The sequence below is a fragment of the Canis aureus genome, chromosome 20, assembly GCF_053574225.1.
Source record: "Canis aureus isolate CA01 chromosome 20, VMU_Caureus_v.1.0, whole genome shotgun sequence".
NCBI classification, from domain to species: Eukaryota; Metazoa; Chordata; class Mammalia; order Carnivora; family Canidae; genus Canis; species Canis aureus.
In genome coordinates, this window is record NC_135630.1 from 27479167 (window position 1) to 27502419 (window position 23253).

At 43.8% G+C, this 23253-nt stretch overlaps 1 long non-coding RNA gene across 8 annotated transcripts in view; it reads left to right on the plus strand.

Moving 5' to 3' along the window:
- Positions 1-257: 257 nt before the first annotated feature.
- LOC144291609 (uncharacterized) overlaps positions 258-23253 on the plus strand; it is a 151199-nt gene continuing 128203 nt past the window's right edge. For 5 of the 8 annotated variants that reach the window (XR_013358956.1, XR_013358953.1, XR_013358949.1 and 2 more), the window contains exon 1: positions 380-440. This is a non-coding gene — a long non-coding RNA (uncharacterized LOC144291609). Of the gene's footprint in view, positions 441-3257; positions 3378-23253 lie in introns of all 8 variants that reach the window. The other 3 variants (XR_013358952.1, XR_013358950.1, XR_013358955.1) reach the window with 3 other exon arrangements.

The window sequence follows — 23253 nt, forward strand, 5'->3', positions numbered from 1 at the left end:
AATAATGCCTAACTATCCTAGACACTCAATGGAAATCAGTTTCTGTGAACCCTTATTTGCAGGGTATTTACTGATCAGTACATTAGATAGTTGCAAATTACATATAAATGATTGGTTCACACAATACAAATGTCATTTGGTCACAGATTTTTTGTTGTTGTTGTTCAGTAATTTCTTTCCCTACTCCCCAATTAATGGGCAGATTTGGACCTAGAGAAGGACAGTCACTCTTTCTGGCAAAGAATGTAGTCATTTCATCCATCTGTTAAACTCATTCATCCCATCAAGTATTTACTGGGCGTTGTGGCAGATGACATCATGGCCCCTGATTGTTCCTTATCCTCCCTTCACTGAGAGTTCTACATTCTTGCCTGTTTCTGTGTGACTTGCTGTGTCTCCTCAGCCAATGGGAGGAATGGACCTCTGTGTTTTAACCTGAGGTATAGTGTGTAGCACAGTGAGGTTGCAGTGTCCAGGTGCTGATGACAAGTGCATATTCCTGGGGCTCAGGAAGGTCAGAGGGGTCCAGGGTGGACTGCAGTCTTTGCGCTTTCACCAGTCCCCAGGGCATTCCTTCCAGCCTCACCACCCCTGGTCCCAGCTTCTCCAAGCCCTGCCTGCCTGGAACACTTATGCTTTCCTCTCCACTCTGCCAATAGCACCTCCCTTCAACCCTTGCTCTGCCTACTGACATCCTAGGGAGCCTTTCTTCCTCTGCCAGCTCAAAACAGTGAGGAGGGGAGAGATACAGTGGGAGGCAGGTGTTTGGCACTGACTTCACACAGCTCTCTGTTCCTCTGCCTGGCCAGTGATAAATCAGGTCAGTGGCACCTTGCCTGAGCCCTAATCATCTGGATGACATTTCTCAAGCAGGATTATCTCCCAATGGACCGTGAGCCTTGGGTGTTCCTGAGCAGCCCCTTAGGCAGAGCCCTTTTGGTGACCTGTCAAAGGCCAAGTGAGCATCTCATGGGCACAGGATAAGTGTATCAGGCACAATGGGAGGCTGAACCTTTGAGTCCTTGTGGAAGGTGTTCATCCCAGTTCTCAAGAGCCACCTCTCATGCCCAAATGGGGAGGCTACATTTGCTCAGCAGATGTATGGGAAGGACCACGGAAGGACTTTGGGGCCAGCACGATGGGAATATAGCATGGTAATGACAGAACCAGCCTGTAGGCAGCACTAGCACAGATGTTCCTTTTCGACTCCCATTTCTTTCCTAGACTAGTGGTTCTCAGTGTTGTCCCAGACCACCAGCAATCCCCAGGAATCTATTTAGAAATACACTCTGACTCAGCCCAGACCTGAATGAGCAAGTCAGCCAAGTTGATTCCACTTCAAGTTCCAGTCTTAAGAACCACTGGCCTAGAGACTTCCTCCTACACCCTCTCCCACCCTCTCCCACCCTCTCCTGCCCTCTCCCGCTGTCCCTCCCTCTCTTCCACCCTACCCCTTCTCCCTCTTTCTCTGCCTACTGCCCCACTTCCCTGCAGGGGAGCAGCTGCACTTCTCCTTGGAGCAGTTGGTTCTGAGAATCACCACTGGGTGTCAGAGCAGCCCCAAGAATGTCTCTGCTGTCAAACCCCTCCCAGGCCTGCCTGTCTCCTGGGGCTCCCACTTTGAACCCAGAAGGAGAGGATGTGCTTGGATCAGGGTGTGTGTCTGATTGCAGAGTCACAAAGCCCCTGCCTCCATGCTTCTGCTCCTTGGTCGCTGACTTGGGCTGAGGCAAGTGTTCCATATTACCCTGCCTTCTGTTTGCAGTGTTTTGGGGCTGAGAAGGGGCTTCAGGGAGAGGTCCTAAGAGGGGAAGGGCCTTGTGAAAGGCCACCCTGAGACTTTGTCAGCGCAGAGGCTGTTGCCCTGTCATTCCTAACTGCCCAGGGTGAGCCATGTGTGCACTGAGGTGGTACATCTGCAAGTGTCTGTGTGGTGGAGACCAGGGTAGCCCTAGCACCATGTGGGCTGCCATGAGGGGTGTGTGGTTCACACCCATCCCTCACTTCTGAAGTGCATCTCCCATGCTGGTGCTCCCTCCACAGGGCTTCTCTAAACTAGCTTTGAGTCCTTCTGTGAGCCCTGGCCTGGGCCTTCCAGGCCATTGAGGAATCCTCTATACATGTCCAGTCTACATAGTTAGGCCTCCCTTCTCTGCCCATCCTGCCATACTGATGTCATGGTAGGCCCTAGGTGGCCTGTCTCAGGCCCTGTCCAACCTTGTGGCTGCTCCTTCTTCCACATGGAAGGGCAGCATGTCTCCTCCTGAACACCCACCCCAGGCTTTGCCCACAGTCCCTGCTGCGTTTGACCCACTCAAACTCTCCTCCATTTAAGACCAGAGTACACCATCCATGCACTCAACACATACTGGGCTCTACTCAGTGCCAGGCATGGGGCTGGATACACAGACTAGTTTGCTGCCTTGTGGAGCAACCACCCAATTAGTGGGTGCTGCAGAGTGGTGGAAGGAGCTGTGATGGAGGGTGGGGGATTATGTTGGGTTTCCAGACTGGGACAGAGCCACGAGTGGCCCTAGGCAGGGTGGCTCTGGGGACAGAGAACTTGGAGAAGTGTTGGGAAGTGCTGGAAGCTGTGTGGTGGGAAGGCACACCTTGGGATAATTGGAGATGTGTTGTCAAGCAAGCCTTGGCAGGACTTGCTGAGGTTTGGCTGGAGGATGGAGGGGGGATTCCTGACCAAGCTTCTAGGCCCCATTCTGGGCACCTCAGACTGAGACTTAGGAGTGTGCTGTGTGAAGGGTGAGGTTTGTCCCAAATGTCCCGATGGGAAGATTTGGAGGGCAGGACAGAGGTCTGAGTACAGGGATTGGATCAGGTGCCCGTGGCATGCTCATGGACACACCTACTGAGATGCGAGGGAGGCAGAGGGCCAAAGGTCATGGAGAGTTGGAGTAGTAGCCTTGGCTGAAAAGGGTGCAGTCAGTGATGTGGTCAGGTGAGGTGGAAATAGAGGGTGGCCATTGGGTTTGGCAAGTGAAGGTCATCAGTGCTTTGACACATGTCTGTGGAAAGCAGGACAGGAGTGGATCTGGGCTACTTTCCCTCCTTCAGGCCTTTATGGCAGGGGCCTGCCAGCTCGTACTGAAGATCCTCTTCCTCTCTAGGGACTAATCCTCTGAGCATACCAGGTGCCGTGGGCTGAACACCTTAGAGAGTTGGACATACGGACCCTTGCAAGGGGGCCTGTGGCCACATGGGGAGGGGAGGGGCCCAGGTAGGTGTGGTTCTGCTCTCAGGAAGCTGCACATGCACCTGCCTGCACATGCACATGGACCCTGTGTGCACCCTAGAGACAGCATCCTCCAGATGTGCCTGGCATCCAGTACCTGCCATAGTTACCACCATCATCATCTCAGGTGTGTAACAGATCTGGCCTAAGTCACCCCAGCTCTGTGAGTGGCAGTCCCCTATGCCACAGGGTCTTCAAGGGAAGCCTGGTCACCAGTGCAGGAAGGTGAGCACCTGTACAGTGGCAACCAGGAAGGATAGCCCAGAGAGAGAAGGACCCAGCTGTCTCCTCTTCCTACTCCCATCATCCCTGAGCCTCAGCAATCTCATCCTTAAAATGAGGACATGACAGAGCTGCCTGAGAGGGGTGCTCAATAGTATAGTTAACACATATAAGACACACTTAAAATGTGCCCAGCTCAGAGCACCATATGTGCTGCACTTAAGGTCATTCCTGCAGGCCAGGACACTAAAGCATACAGGGTACTGCTGGGCTCTTGCAGTGGACCCTCTCTTAGAGCTGGGTTCTCAGCATGCATTCAGCACTTGGCATGGAGGTAGGGGCTCAACTATCATGGAGTTGGGCCATCTGTGAGGGAGTGGCATCAAATACCCTGGGTTGAAGCCTTGGCCTGTTCAAAATGGTCAGGGTTTCCAGATCACACTATGAAGGTAGCAGACCTCTAGTGCTGCATGCTGGGAAAGGCCTCTTGGTGAAGTAGCTGAGAAGTCCTTAGCACCATGGAGAGGCTTTCCATTCCTCATTTGATTCAGGCTGACCTCCCTCCCAGCCCAGGACTGGACTGGACTGGGCCTCCCCTAATTTCACCTTGGTGCTTCTGGCCCCTGGTCCTTCATACTCAATGTTCTCTCTCCCTCCACGGACATTGCTCCCTGCCTCAGTGTCCCCCCACCCCTACTTCTTTTACTTGCTGTCACCCACTCATGGACACTGCTCCCTGTCCCAGTGTCATTCCATTCCTCACCCCACTCTGGAATCCTCCCAGCACATAACTACTCCCAGATCATCCTTCATAAAATTTTTAAAAAGGTTTATTTACTTGAGGGAGAGAGCAAAGAGAGTGAGCACAAGCATGGGGGAGAGAGAGAGAGAAGTAAGCTCCCCACTGAGCAGGAAGCCTGACATGGAACTCCACCCCAGGACACTGAGATCATGATCTGAGCCAACGGCATGCTTAACTGACTGAGCCACCCAGGTGCCCCAGATCGTAACTGTTAAAGAATTTATCCATTGTTTCTAGATTGTCCAATTTGTTGGCATATAATTGTTCACAGTAGTCTGTTATGATACTTTGGACTTGTGGCATAAATTGTAGTGTCTCTTTTATTACTGATTTTATCTGAGCCTTCTCTCTCTTTTTTGTAAGTCTAACAGTTTGTCAATATTGTTTATATTTTTAGAGAACCACTGCTTAGTTTCATGGACCTTTTCTATTGTTAGTCTCTATTTCATTGATTTCCACTTTGATTTTTATTATTATTTTCCTTCTACTAACTTTAAACATCATTTTTCTTCTTCCAGTTGCTTTCGATGTAAAGTTGAATTGTTTATTTGAGATTTTTAGTTTGGCCTGACTAGATTTTAGTGATATTATTTATGCATAAGGGATTCTCTAGTGTCTTCTAGGCAGTTTTTCAAGCCCAACTAGTAGTATCCTTATAATTAAAAGAAATTTTTTATCTAAATTCAACTTAGTTCAAATATAGTATACTATTAGTTTCAGGGGTAGAATTTAGTGATTCATCAGTTGCATATGACACCCAGTGCTCCTCACATCAAGTGCCCTCCTTAGTGCCCATCACCCATTACCCCTTCCCCCCACCCATCTCCATTCATACAATTCTCAGTTTGTTTCCTATAGTTAAGAGTATCTTATGGTTTGCATCACTCTCTGTTTTCATCTTATTTTATTTTTCCTTCCCTTCCTCTATGTTTATTAGTTTTGTTTCTTAAATTCCACATATGAGTGAAATCATATGGTATTTGTCTCTCTGACTGACTTATTTCATGGAGCATAATGCCAAACAATACTCCAACCATGACTTTGCAAATGGCAAGATTTCATTCTTTTTTGATGGTTGAGTAGTGTGTGTGTGTATATATACATATATACACACTACATCTTTATCCATTCATCTGTCAGTGGACATCTGGGCTTTTACCACAGTTTGGCTATTGTGGATAGTGCTGCTCTAAACACTGGGGTGCATGTGGCCCCTCAAATCCCTATGTTTGTATTCTTTGTATAAATACCTAGTAGTGCAATTGCTGGGTCAAAGGGTAGCTCCATTTTTAACCTTTTGAGGAACCTCCACTCTGTTTTCCAGAGTGGCTGTACCAGTTCACATTCCCTCTAACAGTGCAAGAGGGTTCCCCTTTCTCCGCATCCTCTCCAACATTTGTGGTCTCCTGCCTTGTTACTTTTCCCCATTCTCACTGGTGTGAGGTGGTATCTCATTGTGGTTTTTATTTGTATTTCCCTGATGGCAGTTGATGCAGAGCATTTTCTCATGTGCTTGTTTTCCATGTCTATGTTTTCTTTGGAGAAGTGTCTGTTCATATATTCTGCCCATTTCTTGACTGGATTTGTTGTTTTCTGGGTGTTGAGTTTGATAAGTTATTTCTGGATGTTGGATACGAGTGAGCCCTTTATCTGATATGTCATTTGCAAATATCTTCTCCCATTCTGTAGGTTGTCTTTTAGTTTTGTTGACAGTTTCCTTTGCTGTGCAGCTTTTTATCTTGATGAAGTCCCAATAGTTCATTTTTATCTTTGTTTCCCTTGTTTTAGGAGGCATGTCTCACAAGAAGTTGCTGTGGCTGAGGTCAGAGAGGTTGCTGCCTGTGTTCTTCTGTAGGATTTTGATGGATTCTTGCCTCACATTTAGGTTTTTCATCTGTTTTGAGCCTATTTTTGTGTATGGTATGACAAAATAGTCCAGTTTCCTTCTGCATGTGGCTGTCCAATTTTCCCAACACCATTTGTTGAAGAGACTCTTTTTCCATTGGATGTTCTTTCCTTTGGTCATAGAGTTGAGAGTACATTTCTGGGTTTTCCATTCTGTTGCAGTGATCTATGTGTCTGTTTTTGTGCCAGCACCACACTGTCTTGATGATTATACCATTGTAATACTGTTTGAAGTCAGGCATTGTGATACCCCCAGCTTTAGTTTTCTTTTTTGGGGGGGATTCCTCTGGCTATTTGGGTGTATATTGTGGTTCCATACAAATTTTAGGATTATTTGTTTCAGCTCTGTGAAAAATGTTTGATAGGGACTGCATTGGATGTGTAGATTGCTTTGGGTAACATAGGCATTTAAAAAATTCTTTATTCTTCCTATCCATGAGCATATGATATTTTTTCATCTTTTTTGTGTCTTCCTCAATTTCTCTCATAGGTGTTCTATACTTTTCACAGTATAGTTGCTTAACCTCTTTGGCTAGGTGTATTCGTAGGTATTTTATGGTTTTTGGTGCAGTTGTAAATGGGATGGATTCCTTGATTTTTCATTCTTCTGTCTCATTGTTAGTGTATAGAAATATAACTGACTTATATGCATTAATTTTATATCTTGTGACTTTGCTGAATTCCTGTGCAAGTTCTAGTAGTTTTTGAGTGAAGTTCTTGGGGTCTTCTAGATGGAGTATCATGTCATCTGCAAAGAGTGAAAGTTTGACTTCTTCTTTGCTGATTTGGATGCCTTTTATTTCTTTTGTTCTCTGATTGCTGAGGCTAGCACTTCTAGTACTATGTTTAAGAGCAATGGTGAGAGTGGACATCTCTGTCATGTTCCTGACCTCAGGGGAAAAGCTCTCAGTTTTTCTTTGTTGGGGATGATATCACTATAGTTCTTTTGTATATGGTCTTTAGATGTTAAGGTGTGTTCTCTAGATCCCTACATGGAGGAGGGTTTTTATCAAGAAAGGATGTGTAGGATTATCAAAGGCTTTTTCTGCATCTATTGAGAGGATCATATGGTTCTTATTCTCTTTTATTAATGTGTTATATCGCATTGATTTGTGAATGTTGAACGACTGCTGCAGCTCAGAAATAAAACCCACTTGGTCATGGTGAATACTCCTCTTAATGTATTGCTGGATCCTCTTGGCTAGTATCTTGGTGAAAACTCTGGCATCCAAGTTCATCAGGGATGTTGGTCTGTAATTCTCCTTCTCCCATTCTGTAAGTTGTCTTTTAGTTTTGTTGACTGTATCCTTTGCTCTGCAAAAGCTTCTTATCTTGAGGAAGTCCCAATAGTTCATTTTTGCTTTTGTTTCTTTTGCCTTCGTGGATGTATCTTGCAAGAAGTTACTGTGGCCGAGTTCAAAAAGGGTGTTGCCTGTGTTCTCCTCTAGGATTTTGATGGAATCTTGTCTCACATTTACATCTTTCATCCATTTTGAGTTTATATTTGTGTATGGAGCAACAGAATGGTCTAGTTTCATTCTTCTCCATGTTGCTGTCCAATTTTCCCAGCACCATTTATTGAAGAGACTGTCTTTCTTCCAGTGGATAGTCTTTCCTCCTTTATCGACATTGGTTGACCATAAACTTCAGGGACCACTTCTGGGTTCTCTATTCTGTTCCACTGATCTATGTGACTGTTTTTGTGCCAGTACCACACTGTCTTGATGACCACAGCTTTGTAGTACAACCTGAAATCTGGCATTGTGATGCCCCCAGAAATGGTTTTCTTTTTTAAAATTCTCCTGGCTATTCGGGTCTTTCTGATTCCACACAAATCTTAAAATAATTTGTTCTAACTCTCTGAAGAAAGTCCATGGTATTTGATAGGGATTGCATTAAACGTGTAAATTGCCCTGGGTAACATTGACATTTTCACAATTTAATTCGGCCAATCCATGAGAATGGAACATTTTTCCATCACTGTGTGTCTTCCTCAATTTCTTTCAGAAGTGTTCTATAGTTTTTAGGGTATAGATCCATTACCTCTTTGGTTAGGTTTATTCCTAGGTATCTTATGCTTTTGGGTGCAATTGTAAATGGAATTGATTCCTTAATTTCTCTTTCTTCAGTCTCATTGTTAGCGTATAGAAAGGCCACTGACTTCTGGGCATTGATTTTGTATCCTGCCATGCTGCCAAATTGATGTGTGAGTTCTAGCAATCGTGGGGTGGAGGCTTTTGGGTTTTTTATGTAGAGTATCATGTCATCGTCGAAGAGGGAGAGTTTGACTTCTTCTTTGCCAATTTGAATGCCTTTAATGTCTTTTTGTTGTCTGATTGCTGAGGCTAGGACTTCCAGTACTATGTTGAATAGCAGTGGTGAGAATGGACATCCCTGTCTTGTTCCTGATCTTAGGGGAAAGGCTCCCAGTGCTTCCCCAATGAGAATGATATTTGCTGTGGGCTCTTTGTAGATGGCTTTTAAGATGTTGAGGAATGTTCCCTCTAACCCTACACTCTGAAGAGTTTTGATCAGGAGTGGATGCTGTATTTTGTCAAATGCTTTCTCTGCATCTAATGAGAGGATCATATGGTTCTTGGTTTTTCTCTTGCTGATATGATGAATCACATTGATTGTTTTATGAGTGTTGAACCAGCCTTGTGTCCTGAGGATAAATCCTACTTGGTAATGGTGAATAATTTTCTTAATGTACTGTTGGGTCCTATTGGCTAGTATCTTGTTGAGAATTTTTGCATCCACGTTCATCAGGGATATTGGTCTGTAATTCTCCTTTTTGGTGGGGTCTTTGTCTGGTTTTGGAATTAAGGTGATGCTGGCCTCATAGAACAAGTTTGGAAGTACTCCATCTCTTTCTATCTTTCCAAACAGTTTTAGTAGAATAGGTATGGTTTCTTCTTTAAACATTTGATAGAATTCCCCTGGGAAGCCATCTGGCCCTGGACTCTAGTGTCTTGGGAGGTTTTTGATGACTGCTTCAATTTCCTCCCTGGTTATTGGCCTGTTCAGGTTTTCTATTTCTTCCTGTTCCAGTTTTGGTAGTTTGTGGCTTTCCCGAAATGCGTCCATTTGTTCTAGATTGCCTAATTTATTGGCGTATAGCTGTTCATAATATGTTTTTAAAATCGTTTGTATTTCCTTGGTGTTGGTAGTGATCTCTCCTTTCTCATTCATGACTTTATTAATTTGAGTCTTCTCTCTCTTCTTTTTAAATAAGGCTGGCTAATGGTTTATCTCTCTTATTAATTCTTTCAAAGAACCAACTCCTGGTTCTGTTTATCTGTTCCACAGTTCTTCTGGTCTCGATTTCGTTGAGTTCTGCTCGAATCTTTATTAACTCTCTTCTTCTGCTGGGTGTAGGATCTATTTGCTGTTTTTTCTCTAGACCTTTATGTGTAAGGTTAGCTTCTGTATTTGAGTTCTTTCCAGTTTTTGAATGGATGCTTGTATTGCGATGTATTTCCCCCTTGGGACTGCTTTTGCTGCATCCCAAAGATTTTGAACGGTTGTATCTTCATTCTCATTAGTTTCCATGAATGTTTTTAATTCTTCCTTAATTTCCTGGTTGACCCTTTCATCTTTTAGCAGGATGGTCCTTAACCTCCACGTGTTTGAAGTCCTTCCAAACTTCTTGTTGTGATTTAGTTCTAATTTCAAGGCATTATGGTGTGAGAATCTGCAGGGGACAATCCCAATCTTTTGGTCTCGGTTCAGACCCGATTTGTGACCCAGTATATGGTCTATTCTGGAGAAAGTTCCATGTGCGCTTGAGAAGAATGTGTATCCAGTTGAGTTTGGATGTAAAGTTCTGTAGATATCTGTGAAAGCTATCTGGTCCAGTGTATCATTTAAAGCTCTCGTTTCTTTGGAGATGTTGTGCTTAGAAGACCTATCGAGTATAGAAAGAGCTAGATTGAAGTCACCAAGTATAAGTGTATTATTATCTAAGTATTTCTTCACTTTGATTATTAATTGATTGATATATTTGCAGCTCCCACATTCGGGGCATATATATTGAGGATTGTTAAGTCCTCTTGTTGGATAGATCCTTTAAGTATGATATAGTGTCCCGCTTCAAATCTCACTACAGTCTTCGGGGTAAATTTTAGTTTATCTGATATAAGGATGGCTACCCCTGCTTTCTTTTGAGGACCATTTGATTGGTCAATGATTCTCCAACCTTTTATTTTCAGGCTGTTGGTGTCCTTCTGTCTAAAATGAGTCTCTTATAGACAGCAGATAGATGGGTCCTGCTTTTTTATCCAGTCTGAAACCCTGCGCCTTTTGATGGGGTCATTAAGCCCGTTCATGTTCAGAGTTACTATTGACAGATATGAGTTTAGTGTCATCATGATATCTATTCAGTCCCTGTTTTTGTGGATTGTTCCCTGGACTTCTTCTTAAAGGGGAATTTTAAGAGTCCCCCTTAAAATTTCTTGCAGAGCTGGTTTGGAGGTCACATATTCTTTCAGTTGCTGCCTGTCTTGGAAGCTCTGTATCTCTCCTTCCATTTTGAATGAGAGCCTTGCTGGATAAAGTATTCTTGGTTGCATGTTCTTCTCATTTAGGACCCTGAATACATCTTGCCAGCCCTTTCTGGCCTTCCAGGTCCCTGGAGAGGTTTGCTGTTACCCTAATAGTCCTCCCCATAAAAGTCTTTCTTGTGTCTTGCTGCTTTAAGGATCTTCTCTTTATCTTTGGAATTTGCAAGGTTAACTATTAAATGTCTAGGTGTTGAACGGTTTTTATTGATTTTAGGGGGGGATCTCTCTATTTCCTGGATCTGAATGCCTGTTTCCTTTCCCAGATTAGGAAAGTTTTCAGCTATGATGTGTTCAAATACATATTCTGAACCTCTGTCCTTTTCGGCGCCCTTGGGAATCCCAATTAAATGTTGATTTTTCTTCCTTAGGCTGTCACTAATTTCCCTTAATCTATCCTAATGATCTTTAATTGTTTGTCTCTTTTTCCTCAGTTTCCCTCTTTGCCATCTACTTGTCTTCTGTGTCACTCACTCGTTCTTCTGCCTCGTTAACCCTCGTCATTAGGACATCTATTTTGGATTGCATCTCATTTAATTGATTTTAATTTCTGCCTGATTAGATCTAAATTCTGCAGTCATGAAGTGTCTTGAGTCCTTTATGCTTTTTTCTAGAGCCACCGGTAGCTTTATAATAGTGCTTCTGAATTGGCGTTCTGACATTGAATTGTAATCCAAATTTTGTAACTGAGGGAGAGAGGACTGTTTCTGATTCTTTTTTTTGAGGTGAGGTTTTCCTTTTATTCAGTACAGAGTGGCCAAAAACACGTTGTATTGGGAAAAGGAGAAAAGGGGAGAAGAGATAGAGGAAAAGAAAAAGAAAAAAAGAAAAAAGAAAAAAAAAAGAGAAGAAAAGAAAAAAGAAAGAAAGAAAAAGGGGAGGGGGAAGCAACAGAAATAAAAAAACAAAAAACAAGGGGGAGTATCCTCTGTATACTGTAAATCCCTTGACTTCCTCTGGAAGTTTCCAGTGTTGCTTGGTCAATAATTTGTATTTCCCTTGTCGGTCTAGCTGGTCTTCTTGGGGAGGGGCCTGCTGTGCTGTTTTTCAGGTGTTAGCACTTGGGGGAGCTGCTCAGTCCCCTGCCTGGTGCAGGGCTCAGTGAAAGATATTTAACCTGTTTATCCAGTGAGGCCACTGAGAGGCTCGTTGGGGGTTGTTTATCCTGTGAGGCCCCAGGAGGAACAACAACAGTGGTGGCGGCCAGTTCTGGAGCTCTGGATTTAGCTCCTGCAGTAACTAAGGAGCTCTTAGTCTGCAGGGCCTGGATGCTCTGGGGGTGGGGGCCACTGATCTGCACAGCTCAGGCCGCCTTGCTGTCCTATGCCCTCCTGGCCTTTGCCTGTCTTGGGGGGAGCGCCGGATCTTCGGCTGTGTCCCCCGGCGCCCTAGGCTTCTGGGCCTGTGCTGGTGGAATTGTGCTCCGGGGCGCGCAGCTCCCTCCCCCCGGAGCCGCCGCCCAAGCTGCCTGGGAGCTGCTTCTCCCAGGTCCAGCCCAGTGCGCGCTGCAGCCCTTTAGGGAGCTGGGCTGTGGGGTGTGGCGCACTCTCCCTGGGGTGCAGGTGTCTGTTAGTGCCCCTGGGAACCTGAGGGCATCCCCGCCCTCCTGGGATTCTGCTCCAACTCCCTGTGAGCACCTTCCATCCGGGAAGATTTTTTTTTTTAATAATAAATTTATTTTTTATTGGTGTTCAATTTGCCAACATACAGAATAACACCCAGTGCTCATCCTGTCCGGGAAGATTGATGAAGCTCCTGCTTCTCCGGGGCTGGGCTCTCCTGTCCTGGGGGCACTAGCCCTGTCGCCTTAGCTGGGCTCCTCACAGGGCCCTTCCCCCTTGGATGCCTTTCGTTTCTTTATTTTTTTTTTTAATTTTTATTTACTTATGATAGTCACAGAGAGAGAGAGAGAGAGAGAGAGAGAGGCAGAGACATAGGCAGAGGGAGAAGCAGGCTGCATGCACCGGGAGCCCGACGTGGGATTCGATCCTGGGTCTCCAGGATCACGCCCCGGGCCAAAGGCAGGCGCTAAACTGCTGCGCCACCCAGGGATCCCTTGTTTCTTTATTTCTAACCACCCCACCCCATCTTCCTACCTTGTAGAAGCCAAACTCTTCTCACTGTAACATTCTAGCTGTTCCCTCTTTAAATCTCAAGCCGAATTCATAGGTTTTCAGGATGATTTGAAAGTTATCTAGGTAATTTGCTGGGGACAGGTGACTTGGGGACCCTACTCTTCTGCCACCTTGCCCCACCTCTCTCCTAATTGATTTTTAATTTTGTACTGATTATATCTAAATTCTGCAGTCATGAAGTGTGTAGAATCATTCATGCTTTTTTTCCAGTCACCAGTAGCTTTGTAATTGTGCTTCTGAATTGGCTTTGTGACATTGAGTTGTAATCCATATTCTGTAACTCTGTGATAGAAAGTATTATTTCTGCTCCTTTCTTTAACGGTGATTTTTTTCCTTCTAGTCATTTTACTCAATGCAGAGTTGTTGTATGAGTGGGCTGAGTCAAGTATATCAATAACGACCTACTTAAGTTTCACCCTAGATGATTCTGATGAGGTCAGAGACCAGAAAATGTAAACAAAGATCAGAACAAATGAAAACAAAAGGACCACTAAATTGAAAACAAATTTTAAAACAAAATAATACAAAATGAAAGTCCAAGAATCCCAAAGAAGAAGAAAGAAGAAGAAGAAAGAAAATAAGAAGAGAAAAAGCAAAAGTAAAGAGGAAAAAAAGAAAAAAGAAAAAAAAGAAGAAACAAGGGGGGGTATTAGGAGATGGTGGTGGTGAAGGGGTTTTAGTGGCAGGAGAATGTAGCCTCTCTGACGGGTCCTAAAGGGTGGTCATCTTAGTTCTGAGTTTATTAAGTTCTGTATGTTAGAAGATGCTCAGTCCCAAATTTATGAACCAGCAATATTTGTAGATATCCCTAACATTGGCCACCAAAAGATAAACAAGATAAAAGAGGGGGGCAGAATGGGAATGAAGAGAGAATATAATCTCACAGAATGAACCAGCATGGTATATACCACTTGGTTCTGGTGCACACTGGTCATGTTTTAGAAGGTATTAATTTCTGCCATTGCAGAACAAAATGAGTCAGAGAAAACCAAAAATACAAAACGAAAAAACACCTCATGTATCTCCTAAAATTAAATTGAGTATGTTGAAGGGAATATAGTAGTGGAAAATATATCTAAGACTTGTAATTTAGAAATATGAAAGTCAAAAAGGAAGAAACTTAAAAATGAAGAGGTAAAATATTGTAATTAAGGTGGGAAAAGAGAAAGAATATTGGAAATTTTTAGTCTGATATTAAAACCATTTGTAGTGAAAAAAGGGAAAAATAAGGTGGGGTACACCATCTAGTTCTATATACTCTAAATCCCTCGACTTCCCCTGGAGCTTTCCAGCACTGTTTCATCAAGAATGTCCACAGTAGCCAAACTGTGGAAGGAGACTTGGTGTCCATTGAAAGATGAATTGATAAAGAAGATGTGGTTTATATATACATAGAATATTACTCAGCCATTAGAAATGACAAATACTGACCATTTGCTTCAATGCAGATGGAACTGGAGGGTATTATGCTGAGTGAAGTAAGTCAATGGGAGAAGTACAAACATTATATGGTCTCATTCATTTGGGGAATATAAAAAATAGTGAAAAGGAATAAAGGGGAAAGGAGAGAAAATTAGTGGGAAATATCAGTGAGGGTGACAGAACATGAGAGACTCCTAACTGTGGGAAATGAACAAGGGGTTCGTTCCCACAAGGGAAGTGGGTGGGGGGATGGCATGACTGGGTGATGGGCACTGAGGGGGGCACTTGGGATGAGCACTGGGTGCCATGCTATATGTTGGCAAATTGAACTCCAATAAAAAAATATACAAAAAAAAACGTACTTGCTCTTCCCCTGTTCCTCCAGCTGGTCTTCTGGGGGGAGGGGCCTGCTGTGCTGATTCTCTGCCTGGGGGAGATGCCCCACCCCCTTCCAGGTGCCGGGATCAGTGTGAGCTGTTTATCCTGTGAAGCCTTTGTTCCCTGGAGGCCCTGCGTCTCCCAGGCACAAGGTAAAACTAGGAGAAAATACAATAATGGTGGAGGCCAGAATTCCAGCTCTGGAGTCAGCTCTCCGCTAGTAACTATTAATGCAGTCTCCCAGTCCACACTGGCCTAGATGCTCTCAAGCTGGCAGGGGTATACTGTTCTGCACAGCTTGGAGGTGCCCAGTAGCAGGAGAGTTCTCACTGTCCTTTGCCCTCCCTGATTCCGCCTATCCCAGGGGAAGTGCAGGATCCTGGGCTTTGCTTGAAGGCCCTGGGATCTGGGGTCCTCTGCTGCTTGAACCATGCTCCCTGGGTACGTGGCTCCTGAAGGCAGCAGGGCACAGACACCTCAGTCTGGAGCCAGCCTTCCTAACCGACTGGCTTCTCCCAAATGCCCCGCCGGCTGCTTGCTCCTGCCCTTTACTGAGATAGGTCCACAGTTTGTGGTGCACGTTCCCATTGGTGCCCCTTCCTCTACTAGTGACTTCGGGAAACTGGAGCCTTCACTGCCCCTCCTGCGATTCTTCCTGATTTCTCTGCTAAGTGCTTTTTCATCCGGGAAGAATCTGGTGCAAATTTTTAAAGTTCCTGCTTCTCTGGGGCTGGGCTTTCCTGTCTCGGAGGCTTTAACTGCCTGGCTTTAGCCCAGCTCCTCACGGTGCCCCTACCCCACTTGATTCTTTTTTATTTTATTTTTTTCCTCGTTCCTACCTTGTTAGAAGCGAAAACCTTTCTGTAGTGTTCTGGCTGTTCTCTCTTTAAATCTCAGGTCGATTTCTAGGTGTTCTGGATGTTTTGAAAGTTATCTAGGTAAGTTCACTAACTTACCAGGTGAGCTGAGGACCCCTACTCTTCTGCTGTCTTGCCCTGCCCTCCAACTTCCTTATTTTCTATTATTTTATCTTATATATCACTGATTCATTCTTCTGACTTGTTCATCTTTGTTTTTATGACTTCCACTTGTGACTACATCTCAATAATAGCAGTTTTAATTTCAGCCTGACTAGATTTTGGGTGTTTTATTTCTACAGTAAGGGATTCTCTATTGTCCTATATACTTATTTCAAGCCTAGCTAGTGATTATCTTTATGTAAAAATGATTATTTTTATAATCATTTAGAGGCAGGGTATAGTCATAGAGAGGCAGAAACAGGGAGAGGGAGAAGCAGGCTCTCTGTGAGAAGCCTTATTCAGGACTCGATCCTAGGTCCCAGGGATCATGATGTGAGCCAAATGCAGATGCTTAAGCAGTTAGCCCCTCAAGTCGCCTATAATGATTGTTTTAAATTCTAGTTCAGACATCTTCCTTATATCCATATTGATTACATCCCTGTCAGTGACTACTATCTCCTTTCTTTTGGGGTGAATTTTCCATTTTGTCATTTTATTCAGAAGAAAAAGAGAAAGAAAGAAAAACAACAACAGGAAAAACTCTCAACAAAAAACCTCATTAGATCCTGTGTGTTTTAGTCTGCTTGTTAAAAGAAACTGGATCCCAAAATAAGAAAGAATGAAATAATATATGCATAATAAAACAATGAATAGAGAGGGGCAAGACGGCTGAAGAGTAGGGTCCCCAAATCACCTGTCCCCACCAAATTACCTAGATAACCTTCAAATCATCCTGAAAATCTACGAATTCGGCCTGAGATTTAAACAGAGACCAGCTGGAATGCTACAGTGAGAAGAGTTCGCACTTCTATCAAGGTAGGAAGACGGGGAAAAAGAAATAAAGACACAAAAGGCCTCAAAGGGGGAGGGGCCCCGCGAGGAGCTGGGCTTAGGCCGGGGCGAGTGTCCCCAGGACAGGAGAGCCCCGACCCGGAGAAGCAGGAGCTGTACCAACCTTCCCGGGCGGAAAGGGGCTCCAGGGAGGTGGAGCAGGACCCAGGAGGCGGGGATGCCCTCGGGCTCCCAGGGACACTAACAGGCACCTGTGCCCCGAGAGAGTGCGCCGAGCTCCCTAAGGGCTGCAGCACGCACGGGGGGACCCGGAGCAGCTCGGGGGGGCTCGGGGGCGGCTCCGGGGAGGGGGCTGTGGGGCGGGAGCAGCTCGGGGGGGGCTCGGGCAGAGGAAGAGGCTCCGGGGAGGGGGCAGCGGGACGGGAGCGCGAATCCAACAGCGCAGGCCCCAGAGCACAGGGCGCCGGGACACAGCCCAGGATCCGGCCTCCCCCGGGACAGGCAGAGGCCATGAGGGCCCAGGACAGCGAGGACGCTCCTGCCCCGAGCTGAGCAGATCAGTGGCCCCGCCCCGGAGCCTCCAGGCCCTGCAGACCGAGAGCTCCGGAGCTACTGCGGGAGCTGACTCCAGGGCTGCAGATCTGGCCCCGCCACTGCGGTTGTTCCTCCTGGGGCCTCACGGGGTAAACAACCCCCCCCTGAGCCCTGCACCAGGCAGGGGCAGAGCAGCTCCCCAAGTGCTAACACCTGAGAATCAGCACAACAGGCCCCTCCCCCAGAAGACCAGCTGGATGGACCAGTTCCAGGGGAAGTCAAGGGACTTAAAGTATACAGAATCAGAAGATACTCCCACGTGGTTTTTTTCTTTTTCTTTTTGATTTGTTTGCTTCCCCCACCCCTTTTTTTCCTCTTCTTTTTCTTTCTCTTTTTCTTCTTTTTTTCTTCCTTTTTCTTTTTACTTTTTCTCTCTTCTTTTCTTCTTTCTCGCCTCTCTTTTTCTCCTTTTCCCAATACAACTTGTTTTTGGCCACTCTGCACTGAGCAAAATGACTAGAAGGAAAACCTCACCTCAAAAGAAGGAATCAGAAACAGTCCTCTCTCCCACAGAGTTACAAAATCTGGATTACAATTCAATGTCAGAAAGCCAATTCAGAAACACTATTACACAGCTACTGGCGGCTCTGGATAAAAGCATAAAGGACTCAAGAGACTTCATGACTGCAGAATTTAGATGCAATCAGGCAGAAATTAAAAATAAATTGAATGAGATGCAATCCAAACTAGAAGTCCTAATGACGAGGGTTAACGAGGTGGAAGAACAAGTGAGTGACATAGAAGACAAGTTAATGGCAAAGAGGGAAAATGAGGAAAAAAGAGACAAACAATTAAAAGACCATGAAGATAGATTGAGGGAAATAAACGACAGCCTGAGGAAGAAAAACATACATTTAATTCGGGTTCCCAAGGGTCGCGAAAGGGCCAGAGGGCCAGAATATGTATTTGAACAAATCCTAGCTGAAAACTTTCCTAACCTGGGAAAGGAAACAGGCATTCAGATCCAGAAAATAGATCTCCCCCTAAAATCAATAAAAACCGTTCAACATCTCAACATTTAATAGTGAAGCTTGCAAATTCCAAAGATAAAGATAAGATGCTTAAAGCAGCAAGAGACAAGAAATCCCTGACTTTTATGGAGAGGACTATTAGGGTAACAGCAGACCTCTCCACAGAGACCTGGCAGGCCAGAAAAAGCTGGCAGGATGTATTCAGGGTCCTACATGAGAAGAACATGCAACCAAGAATACTTTATCCAGCAAGGCTCTCATTCAAAATGGAAGGAGAGATACAGAGCTTTCAAGACAGGCAGGAACTGAAAGAATATGTGACCTCCAAACCAGCTCTGCAAGAAATTTTAAGGGGGACTCTTAAAATTCCCCTTTAAAAAAAGTCCAGTGGGACAATGCACAAAAACAAGGACTGAATAGGTATCATGATGACACTAAACTCATACCTTTCAACAGTTACTCTGAACATGAACAGGCTTAATGACTCCATCAAAAGGCACAGGGTTTCAGACTGGATAGAAAAGCAGGACCCATCTATTTGCTGTCTACAAGAGACACATTTTAGACAGAAGGACACCTACATCCTGAAAATAAAAGGTTGGAGAACCATTTCCATTCAAATGTCCTCAAAAGAAAGCAGGGGTAGCCATCCTTGTATCAGATAAACTAAAAGTTATCCCGAAGACTGTAGTGAGAGATGAAGAGGGACACTATCTCATACTTAAAGGATCTATCCAACAAGAGGACTTAACAATCCTCAATATATATGCCTCAAATGTGGGAGCTGCCTAATACATCAATCAATTAATAACCAAAGTGAAGAAATACTTAGATAATAATACACCTATACTTGGTGACTTCAATCTAGCTCTTTCTATACTCGATAGGTTTTCTAAGCACAACATGTCCAAAGAAACGAGAGCTTTAAATGATACACTTGACCAGATGGATTTCACAGATATCTACAGAACTTTACATCCAAACTCAACTGAATACACATTCTTCTCAAGTGCACATGGAATTTTCTCAAGAATAGACCACATACTGGGTCACAAATCAGGTCTGAACCAGTACCAAAAGATTGGGAACGTTCCCTGCATATTCTCGGACCATAATGCCTTGAAATTAGGACTAAATCCCAACAAGAAGTTTGGAAGGACCTCAAACACGTGGAGGTGAAGGACCATCCTGCTAAAAGATGAAAGGGTCAACCAGGAAATTAAGGAAGAATTAAAACGATTCGTGGAAACTAATGAAAATAAAGATACAACCATTCAAAATCTTTGGGATGCAGTAAAAGGAGTCCTGAGGGGGAAATCCATTGCAATACAAGTATCCATTCAAAAACTGGGAAGAACTCAAATACAAAAGCTAACCTTACATCCAAAGGAGCTAGAGAAAAAACAGCGGACAGATCCTACACCCAGCAGAAGAAGAGAGTTAATAAAGATTCGAGCCAAACTCAACGAAATCGAGACCAGAAGAATTGTGGAACAGATCAACAGAACCAGGAGGTGGTTCTTTGAAAGAATTAATAAGATAGATAAACCATTAGCCAACCTTATTAAAAAGAAGAGAGAGAAGACTCAAATTAATAAAATCACGAATGAGAAAGGAGAGATCACTACCAACACCAAGGAAATACAAACAATTTTAAAAACATAGTATGAACAACTATATGCCAATAAATTAGGCAATCTGGAAGAAATGGACCATTTTGGGAAAGCCACAAACTACCAAAACTGGAACAGGAAGAAATAGAAAACCTGAACAGGCCAATAACCAGGGAGGAAATTGAAGCAGTCATCAAAAAACTCCCAAGACACAAAAGTCCAGGGCCAGATGGCTTCCCAGGGGAATTCTATCAAACATTTAAAGAAGAAACCAAAGCTATTCTACTAAAGCTGTTTGAAAAGATAGAAAGAGATGGAGTACTTCCAAATTCGTTCTATGAGGCCAGCATCACCTAATGCCAAAACCAGACAAAGACCACACCAAGAAGGAGAATTACAGACCAATATCCCTGATGAACATGGATGCAAAAATTCTCAACAAGATACTAGCCAATAGGATCCAACAATACATTAAGAAAATTATTCATCATGACCAAGTAGGATTTATCCCTGGGACACAAGGCTGGTTCAACACTCGTAAAACAATCAATGTGATTCATCATATCAGCAAGAGAAAAACCCAAGAACCTTATGATCCTCTCATTAGATGCAGAGAAAGCATTTGACAAAATACAGCATCCATTCCTGATCAAAACTCTTCAGAGTGTAGGGATAGAGGGAACATTCCTCAACATCTTAAAAGCCATCTATGGAAAGCCCACAGCAAATATCATTCTCAATGGGGAAGCACTGGGAGCCTTTCCCCTAAAATCAGGAGCAAGAACAAGACAGGGATGTCCACTCTCACCACTGCTATTCAACATAGTATTGGAAGTCCTAGCCTCAGCAATCAGACAACAAAAAGACATTAAAGGCATTCCAATTGGCAAAGAAGAAGTCAAACTCTCCCTCTTACCAGATGACATGATACTGTACATAGAAAACCCAAAAGACTGCACCCCAAGATTGCTAGAACTCACACAGCAATTTGGCAGTGTGGCAGGATACAAAGTCAATGCCCAGAAATCAGTGGCATTTCTATACACTAACAATGAGGCTGAAGAAAGAGAAATTAAGGAGTCAATCCCATTTACAATTGCACCCAAAAGCATAAGATACCTAGGAATAAACCTAACCAAAGAGGTAATGGATCTATACCCTAAAAACTATAGAACACTTCTGAAATAAATTGAGGAAGACACAAAGAGGTGTTAAAATATTCCATGCTCATGGATTGGCAGAATTAATATTGTGAAAATGTCAATGTTACCCAGGGCGATTTACACGTTTAATGCAATCCCTATCAAAATACCATGGACTTTCTTCAGAGAGTTAGAACAAATTATTTTAAGATTTGTGTGGAATCAGAAAAGACCCCGAATAGCCAGGGGAATTTTAACAATGAAAACCATATCTGGGGGCATCGCAATGCCAGATTTCAGGTTGTACTACAAAGCTGTGGTCATCAAGACAGTGTGGTACTGGCACAAAAACAGACACATAGATCAATGGAACAGAATAGAGAACCCAGAAGTGGTCCCTGAAGTTTATGGTCAACCTATATTCGATAAATGAGGAAAGACTATCCACTGGAAAAAAGACAGTCTCTTCAATAAATGGTGCTGGGAAAATTGGACATCCACATGCAGAAGAATGAAACTAGACCACTCTCTTGCACCATACACAAAGATAAACTCAAAATGGATGAAAGATCTAAATATGAGACAAGATTCCATCAAAATCCTAGAGGAGAACACAGGCAACACCCTTTTTGAACTCGGCCACAGTAACTTCTTGCAAGATACATCCACGAAGGCAAAAGAAACAAAAGCAAAAATGAACTATTGGGACTTCATCAAGATAAGAAGCTTTTGCACAGCAAAGGATACAGTCAACAAAACTCAAAGACAACCTACAGAATGGGAGAAGATATTTGCAAATGACGTTTCAGAGAAAGGGCTAGTTTCCAAGATCTATAAAGAACTTATTAAACTCAACACCAAAGAAACAAACAATCCAATCATGAAATAGGCAAAAGACATGAAGAGAAATCTCACAGAGGAAGACATAGACATGGCCAACATGCACATGAGAAAATGCTCTGCATCACTTGCCATCAGGGAAATACAAATCAAAACCACAATGAGATACCACCTCACACCAGTGAGAATGGGGAAAATTAACAAGGCAGGAAACCACAAATGTTTGAGACGATGAGGAGAAAGGGGAACCCTCCTGCACTGTTGGTGGGAATGTGAACTGGTGCAGCCACTCTGGAAAACTGTGTGGAGGTTCCTCAAAGAGTTAAAAATAGACCTGCCCTGCGACCCAGAAATTGCACTGTTGGGGATTTAACCCAAAGATACAGATGCAATGAAACGCCGGGACACCTGCACCCCGATGTTTCTAGCAGCAATGTCCACAATAGCCAAACTGTGGAAGGAGCCTCGGTGTCCAACGAAAGATGAATGGATAAAGAAGATGTGGTTTATGTATACAATGGAATATTCCTCAGCCATTAGAAACGACAAATACCCACCATTTGCTTCGACATGGATGGAACTGGAGGGTATTATGCTGAGTGAAATTAGTCAATTGGAGAAGAACAAACATTATATGGTCTCATTCATTTGGGGAATATAAAAAACATTCCATTGGCCATGTCTATGTGTTCCTGTGTAAGATTTCTGTTCATGTCTTCTGCCCGTTTCATGACTGGATTTTTTGTTTCTTTGGTGTTGCGTTTAATAAGTTCTTTATAGATGTGACTGAGCTTTTTTATCTCAGGCTTGTATAACTAAATTCAAAACTCCAAATTTTAGGGACTCTTGTTGTGTGGATACATGCTACTCCTCCCATTGAAGGGTTTTGCTCTGTATCCTTCTGCCTTTTGCTGGACCTTTCCCAGGAGAGTAATCATACAACCCCACGGTGGTTCACAGTTTATGGGGACACAGAGGATAGCTCGTAGACTCGCTGTTCTTAGCTGGCTTCCCAGCTCCTATGCCTGGGAACTCTGCTGCACTCAGGCACCATCTGTTCTTGTGAGCCAGGGATCCTGAGGTCATTTTTTGACACCTGATATTCCACTCACTTCACCACAAGAGCACCTTTATGCCAGGCACATCTCCCGCTGTAGCAGACTCCTAAAAGTTCTGCTTTTGCACTCCACTGCTTATAATGCTTTGTGGCAGCCTCCTTCAGCAGGGTCCCTCTTCTCCGCCATACCCTTAGCTCTATCATACCAGATTCAAGTCTCCACACCTCCTACCTTTGAAACCATAGTTACTTTTGTATTGGTAAACTTGCAGCATTTGCTTTCTTAGATATCCAGTTGATTTCTCGGGTGTTCAGAATGATTTGATAGCTATCTAGTTGTATTCAAAAGATGAGATGAACTTACTTCTCTGCTATCTTAACTCTCCTCTGTCCTGCTTGATGCTTTAAATTCTACTTCAGACATCTTATTCTGTACTGATGAAATCTCTGGCTGTTTCTTCATGTTCTTTCTTTTGGGGTGAATTTCTCTGTCTTGTCATTTTGTCCAGAATAAAAAGAAAGGTGGATCCTAGGTGTGTTTTGGTCTGTTAA